General features: G+C 53.8%; 1 long non-coding RNA gene across 3 annotated transcripts; it reads right to left on the bottom strand.

Annotated features, from left to right (window-relative positions):
- Positions 1-301: 301 nt before the first annotated feature.
- LOC125526831 lies at positions 302-3031 on the bottom strand. 3 transcript variants are annotated; one of them, XR_007291914.1, is made up of 3 exons: positions 2621-3010; positions 1280-2537; positions 302-687 (listed from the first exon to the last, which is right to left on the bottom strand). It is a non-coding gene; the product is annotated as an uncharacterized LOC125526831 (long non-coding RNA). The 3 variants fall into 3 exon arrangements; XR_007291915.1 differs by having other exon boundaries at positions 302-1516; positions 1657-2537; positions 2621-3009; XR_007291913.1 differs by having other exon boundaries at positions 302-2537; positions 2621-3031.
- Between the last annotated feature and the right edge of the window lie 5100 nt (positions 3032-8131).

The following is an 8131-nucleotide window of genomic DNA, read 5'->3' as shown; positions in this document are numbered from 1 at the left end:
AAACAAATCCATTTATAGGACTGGGATTATGTTCCGGTTCATGGATGCTACAAAAAACGTGTACTATACAATAGAGGTTTGCATGTATTACAATCTGCTCTGGTTAAAAATCTGAACCTCTACATAATTTGCTACCCTGGAAATATTAGTCAATCCTTTTTGGGCTGATCTAAAAATGATAGCAAACTTACCTTTAGCTACTAGGACCGGCATACTTATGATCATTTGTACCACCTAGCTTATTAATTTGAACAAAAATACAAGGAAAACACTCGCACAGAGAGCATCACTGCACAAGATATAAGCAAAGAAGCATGGATACAGGGACGGAGACATGGCAATGTGCACATGCGGACATGGGATACAGAATTTTCTAAAAATAGCCATTCAGTGATAAGGCGAATATATATAAAGTAAAATAGAAAATATGCTATGTGATATAGAGTTAAGACAAAAAAATAATGAGAAAGAGATAATACAGCCCCGTTTGCCGTCTTATTTTTCAAGTGCTTGACTGGTCCTCCAGACCCATGTGATTGATCCTTCCAGATGCCATGCTACCCAACATTAAGCAGCCAAGCAGTAATCATTCATGTGTAGCAAGCAACAGCACAAGCGTTCAGTCAAGCAGGTAGCAGCACAAGCGTTCAATCAAGCAAGCAGCCGAGCACAAGATGGGCATTCCTGCTGGAATAATATTCACATGAATGTGCTTGCAAACTAAACCATACATTTTCTGCTAGCTGCCATGATAAGGCTCAGGACTTGATACTATTTGCATGATAATTAGGGTTCTGCTACACATATATAAACATAGAAACCAATGATTGAATGTTCTTACTTAACCCAGATTTTCTATCACCATGTTGTGCCTTAATTATTATCAGTTTTGATAGAAACTAGGTATTATGACAGTCCAATGCATCCAATGTTTATAATGACATTACAAACTGTAGTGTGTGTGCTAAGTTATGAAGCATGAAACCTGACAAGAAAATTAAAAGGATACCTGAAAGAAAAACAAGTGTCTGGTTCAAACTGAAGACCCTTTTCCCCATTCTAAACATATTTTTTTCTGAACAAAGCATGACACCACACATAGCAGGGAAGCACACAATGCCCTTTATTCAGACAATACCATTCAATATCTGATACCACACATAGAAGTGAAGCTGTGAAGAGAACATTTTGTTTCCATGCACGTTTTACACACCATTAGATTAACTATCGAAATTAGAAGGGTCATATGACAGGAAAAGTTCACAAGCATAATACCTACCGGTTCAACAAAAAGTCATATACATTAGAAGTTCCTCATTGCCATCTTGTGCTACAATCTCCGAGAATTGGAGGGCCACACAAAATTGAATTAGTGTACATATGTTCTGGATATGATTTAACAAAACTGATAACTAAGCATTGTACCACAGGTGGAGAAACAGAATTATGAAGCAAGGGCGTTCCCACATTTTGGCTTGCTTGAGGAAATGCCACTTGCCGAATCATCAAATTGTTTCTGCAAAAACAGACCAAGTGAGGCACCTCTAGTTATTTCTACAATGAAGTCAGTTCAACCGATACTTGTCATCAACTGATATTCAGTCACATGCACATCATTATTTAGAAAACACATGATGCATGGTACATGTAACCTACAATTAGGGCCTCTGCTTGCTGTAGGGGGAACTACACTTTTACAAGTATGTTCTTTGACAAATATGTCTTCTCTCTGCGGGCCATAGGCAAGTTCCTCAGCTGACAAATTTATTTCAACAGTAATTAAAAATAAAGAATTTCAGAAAGAAGAAAAAAAGTCATTGATGAGTTGCCTACCAAAAATAAACTTGTGGTAGGCTTGTAGGACCTGCCACAGGCAGTTTACAACCCTAAATGTCAGCTGCATCTACACTTATTGGTTGGCGGAAACTTAGTATGTTGTTTTCTCAGAGTGTATACTGTATACTTGAAATCTGAATATTATTCCTATTAATTTAGGATAGCCATGCTAAAACATTAAGGCAGACCTCAAAGCTACTGAGTTGCATACCGCGGAACCACACCCAGCCATGTTAAAACCAAACAATCGCTTATTGTATTATTTTTTCCTAGAGAATTCAGATAAGCAGTAATCAAGAATATAACTGCCATTAGCTGTGAGCCTGTGACCTAGGTCTAGATTGGGGTGTGTGCAGCGCGATAGAGAGAGGGTCAATGATAGTTGAACTGAAAGTGCTGCAAGGCCATATGCTTTCATCAACTAGACACGTTCATACAGAAAACCAGGAAAATGTATTTGGATACCAATACCCAAAGGAACCTTTCCATGTTTAGTAATGAGCTCTACGAGGTGCAGTAGATTATGGATCGCAATGTTCAAGTTCTTGGTGTGGGTCAAATATATACAGAATCTTCCCAGAAATTAACTAAATACGTAATTTATTTCTAATTACAAAATAAGCCACGAATTAGTCGACCCTCTGAAATTCTCCGAACTTTGACGAATCAACCAGATCTGTTACAGTTCATCATCATGGGACCTGCAGGGTCTCAAAGCACTCAGATTCATAAGGAAACGAGGAGTAACATAAGAAAAGAGAAAGAAATGGGCATTCAATCTTACCTGCAGCGGCTGGATCTAGAGGCAGGGCAAGGCGCGGGTCGCCGATGGTGGAGATCAATACCATGGGATGCTGGATGCGGGAGGGATGGCCGGAGTTGGGAGAGTCAGCGACGCGAGCGAACCAGCGGGCGGCGGCACCCACCAGGTGAGTGGGTAGCCTCGTGGAACCTCAGGCTGCGGTTGTTGGGGAGGCACAACAGAATCGACGAGAGCTTCTGGATTCAACACCGGGGGTGGGATTGGCAGCGGCGATCGAATCGGCTGAGCGGTGGCGGCAGCTAGGTGGGGATTTTTGTTAGGTATGTGTGTGCGTGAGGAAGATGGTGGGTTTGACTTGTTGTGGAGGGGGACTTCCAAAATATCTAGATTTTGGGCCTCGGGAGCGCGAGGCGCTTGGCGCTTGGATTTTGGCCCGCGCGCGATGAGACGAAATGGGTGGGCCAGGTATAACAAACGCCAACACTTTTTCTATCGAGTCGAATCGCCGACGCATATTCTACCACTGAAGGTGGTATTTACCAACAGAAATTACGTTGGTGGTTCGTTGAGATATACCGACGGATAATGTGTCAAAATGATGTATAACACTCAAGAGTCGGTGTGTCGGTATAGTTTGGGACAAAAAAAGTGTCGATGTTGTACGCTTTTACCAACAGATGCATGTCGTTGTTGTGGTGTCATGGTGTAGTGCAAGCACCGTCGTTAGCGGCGCCGCTCTAAGTCCCGCCATAGCAAAAGTAATGATACCGGCACAAGAGACAATAACACTTCGGATAGTGTCGAAGACGACAACAATACCCTCCAGCACGATTTAGAGCGGGAGGGTGAACAAGCTAGCCCTCCAAAGCGGGCAGCAGATAGAGAATCGGAGGAGGACAATTACATGCCTCTCTCCGAAGACGAGATGAGCCTCGGCGATGAAGAATTTATCGTGCCCGAGGCTCCCGTCGAGCAGGAGCGCTTCAAGCGCCGGCTTATAGCCACAACAAATAGCTTGAAGAAAAAGCAACAACAGCTTCGAGCTGATCAAGATTTGCTATCAGACAGATGGACCGAAGTCCTTGCGGCCGAGGAATACGAACTCGAGCACCCCTCCAAGAGTTACCCAAAGTGCAGGTCGCTACCCCGACTTGAGGAGGAAGCATTGAAACCTACATCACCAGTGTATGATGCGGCTGACCAGCCACCTCGTGGCCGAGCCAGAGAGGCGTTTCAGCCTGCACCCCGTCGCCACTCAAACAAAAATACCAAGGCCCGGGGCAACACACGGGACCTGCGAGACGTATTGGAAAGCAGGGCAAAACATGCAAGGTCGATATACGGGTCATGGGGGCGCGCGCCAACGCGGGATGATGACCGTCACGCCTGATACACTAAAAGTAAATCCAACCGGGCCGAATACAGCAGACAAGACTCATATGAACTACGTCGTGATATAGCCCGGCATAGAGGCGCCGCACACCCCCTATGCTTCACTAATGAAGTTATGGATCACGAATTCCCGGAGGGTTTTAAACCTGTAAATATCGAATCGTATGATGGTACAACAGATCCCGCTGTATGGATTGAGGATTTCCTCCTCCACATCCACATGGCTCATGGTGATGATCTGTGTCGGAGTAAATAGCCATGGATAGCCTAGCCGGCTTCCCCTGGCCCTTCTGTAAAAGTTACGAGCCCGCCCGGCTCTCAAGAATCAAAGACATGGGGCCGCCTTCCCCTCGCTGGCTGCCGCCCAGGCCGGCTTTCGGAAGGCGGTCCGACTTTAGCCCTCATGAGAAGGCCGACTCCAAGAAGCCGGCCATGAGAAGGCCGACTCCAAGAAGCCGGCTCCCATAAAGCGGTCAGGACCGTACCCACAAAGTTTGCACCCACCTAACGGCGGTGCGACGGGGCGTGGCTACAGTGAAGCCTGCCACCCCCGAATCCCGGAGCACGCCTGGCACGGTGCGCCGTACGGGGTAGGCATGACCCGTCCGGCGCGGCACTGTTGCCATGTTGGCCCTGGCGTCACCCACGACGGGCCGCCAGCGTGGCCCATAGACAGTGGGCCCCTTTGAGCAGAGAGACGCCCGAAGGCGGCCACGCCTCCAACCAGTCGGCCCAAGACAGAGCCGGCTCCCTGCAGCCGGCTTGCCGCCTCCCTCGAAGAAGACGCCCCATTAAGGAGACAAGACGCGGTGAGGCTACAGCGATCGCATGACAGGCGGCGGTACTGTAGCCACGCTTACCACGACGAAGCCCACGTCAACAAGATGGAGCCACAGTAACCAGCCGCCGACCAGGCCCTGGACAGTAGGGCCTGCCTGTCGACCAAGGGGCCGGCAGCCGGCGGGACCCACCAGTCGGCGGGCCCCAGCAGCCGGCGCAGAAGCCGGCGAGCGCAGTCACAGACGGCTGGGCCCCGTGCCCAGTCGGATTACCATTGTACCCCCAGGGGGCAGGCCTATATAAACCCCCCGGAGCACCCATGCAAAGGGTTGGACCCCTTGCTAGTCCTAGACACCACACAAGGAGAAGAAGCAGGCTAGCCGTGCCCTTCTTCCTCCTCCCACCAAACAGCTCAAGGAGCGTTGTGTAGCTACTTGATTCATCTAGTGAACATGCGGAGACCCCGCAGAGCAGCAGTAGGGGTGTTATCTCCACGGAGAGCCCCGAAGCTGGGTAAGATCCGCCGGCGTGCATGTCTTCGCCTTATCCCGTTTCCAGGCACCGGCGATGTCTTGCTGGCTCCCACAATGACAAGCCACCCGTTGGCATATGTCGCACCTATCACCCGATATTTGGCGCCCACCGTGGGGCCAGGTGCACCGTCGTCCGGAGACCTGTTCTAGACGGGAACCTTATTCCTCCCCCGCGAGCGTAGCCAGCCTGGCACGCCCGATGGCGCTTGCCACGACGCGCTGCAAGGCGTCACCAGCATCTGTGCGGCGAGCAGCCTCGCCGATCTCCTCGACAAAACTCTCATCTCCGACGAGCTCGCCTCCGATGCGGGCACCGACCACCTCGCCAACCTTCTCGGCCAGCTCCATGTCTCCAGCGAGCCCGTTGCGGACCTGGAGTCGGTTGGCTCCACCGACTCGATGCCTGTCGACTCTGACACGGCCTCCTACGACACCTTCCCCACCAACGTCGCGATCTACAACGACCCGCTTCCGTGAGCCGACGGCTGCGATGCTGTCACCACCGAAGTGATGGTTGTCGGCCACGGCGGCCCGCTGACGAGAGCGCCCGCGACGCCTCGCACGCGGCGGCCCACGACTTGTCCGCTCCCCTCCCGGCTAATGCCGACGACGAAACACTGGAGGCACGCCGCCTCGCCCTCCTCGCAGAGGGCCGGAGGCTGGCTTCCGTAAGACGCCTCACTGAGGCCTATCAGCGCGAAGCTGACCGCGCCGCCTTCGGCACGCCGGCCCCGGGCGGGCCAAGCCGGGCCGGCCTTGTCAAGCAACGCGGCGCCGTCATCGCCGACACTCTGGGAGTCGACCGCCTAGTCTATGCCACTCCGCTCGAGAACTTGCGTGCCGCCCAGGCGGCTGTAGACGAGTTGGACGGCTTGGAGGCCGAAGACCTTCCCCACATGACCCGGCGCATCCAGCAATCGATTGATGCGGCCGCGCAGCGAGACGAAGTCGACGCCCGCGCGGAAAGCCCTCCCCCGCGCCGGGAACACGACGCGACGTCCCGGACGCCGACTACGAGCAACACCCGCGCGCGACGCGAGAAGGAGCCGGCTGCCAGCCGCAGCCGGACCCGGATCTCCATCGAGCGAGACACGGACAGTCATCCCCGAGCCATGGAATGGCGGGGTGACCCGCCTCCGCCTCCGCCTCGTGGAGAGAGATATCCCGCCCCGCCGCCAGTGGCGCACCCGACTCTCAGCGGCCGGCTAGGCCGCCGCGAAGGAATCGGCGAGAACGACGCCCGCCATCGGATGGACCGCCTGGCGCGATCCCTGGCATTGGAAGAAGAAGACGATGTCGGCCCGCCTTGTTTCGGCCCCCGCATCCGCGACGAGCCCTTTCCCAAAGGGTTCTCGCTCCCAAGAGACACGCCCAAGTACAACGGCTCCGCGAAGCCGGAAGATTGGTTGATCGACTACTCCACGGCGGTTAGCATAGCCAACGGCAACCGGCGCGTTGCCGTGAAGTACGTGCCCCTCATGCTGCAAGGCATGGCGCGGACCTGGCTCAACAGCCTCAAGCCGTGTAGCATCAACAGCTGGCTAGATTTCACAGAAGCCTTCATCCGCAACTTCACCAGCACCTACAAGCGGGCTCCCAAGCCCAGACAGCTCTCCTTGTGCGTACAAGGCCCCGCCGAGTCCACTCGCGATTACCTCACGCGTTGGGCCGAGCTCCGCAACTCCTGTGAAGGGGTGCACGAGGTGCAAGCCATAGAATACTTCACAGCCGGATGCCGAGAAGGCACCCTCCTCAAGCACAAGCTCCTCTGCGACGAGCCGGCTACCCTCGACGAGCTTCTGGACATAGCGGACAAGTACGCCACCGCCGACTCCTCGATGAAGACCGAGCTTCGGGTAGACGCGTCCGGAAAGGTACTCAACCCGGCGCCCAAGACGCCAGCTGGGGATTCCGGCCGACTCCCCCACTCGAACGACCACAAGCGCAAGGGCCCCGCACCGCCTCCTGCCAGTCGGCAGGTGGCCACAGTCGAAGACGCGCCGCCTGAAGAGAGACCGGCGCCCAAGAAGCCCAAGGGCGGCAGGCCGGCTTGGCAGCCCGCCTTCTCCTACGAGCAAACTCTCGACGCCCCTTGCAAGTTCCACAGTGGCGCGAAGCCGTCCAACCACACGACCCGGAAGTGCCATTGGCTCACCCGAATCTCTAAAGGCGAAGGGCTCGCGCCGCCTCCGCCTGCCGGCCCGCCGCCTCCGCCTCCGCCGCCTCCGGCCGCTCGGCCCGCAGTCGGAGCCGTGCATGACGAGTTCCCTGACAAGCAAGCAACCTACATCGTCTTTACAAGCCAGCCCGAAGACCGGCGCAGCAAACGCCAAGAGCGCCAGGAAGTTAGCGTGGTCGCTGCCAACCCCGCCGGACACATGCATTGGTCAGAAAAGCCCATCAGCTGGAGCCGGGCCGACCATCCGGAGGTGATGCCGTCTCCCGGCTCTTATGCTTTGGTCCTGGAAGCCACCCTTGCAACGGACAGACGCGCCGCCCGCTTCTCCCGTGTGTTGATAGACGGCGGGAGCAGCATCAACATCCTGTACCGTGACACCCTGGAGAAGCTAAATGTCAAGACGAAGCAGCTCATGCCTACTCGGACAGTGTTCCATGGCATCGTACCCGGCCTGTCCTGCGCCCCCATTGGCAAGATCAAGATTGATGTACTTTTTGGGGACAAGGAGCATTTCCGCCGGGAAGCGATCTGGTTTGAAGTGGTGGACCTGGAAAGCCCTTACCATGCGTTGCTTGGCCGACCTGCCTTGGCCAAATTCATGGCAGTTCCCCACTATGCATACCTCAAGATGAAAATACCAAGCACCAA

The sequence above is a fragment of the Triticum urartu genome, unplaced genomic scaffold (genome assembly GCF_003073215.2).
Source record: "Triticum urartu cultivar G1812 unplaced genomic scaffold, Tu2.1 TuUngrouped_contig_2025, whole genome shotgun sequence".
NCBI lineage: Eukaryota > Viridiplantae > Streptophyta > Magnoliopsida > Poales > Poaceae > Triticum > Triticum urartu.
Note: the sequence above shows the minus strand (reverse complement) of the source record. Positions and strands in the feature narration are given on the sequence as shown.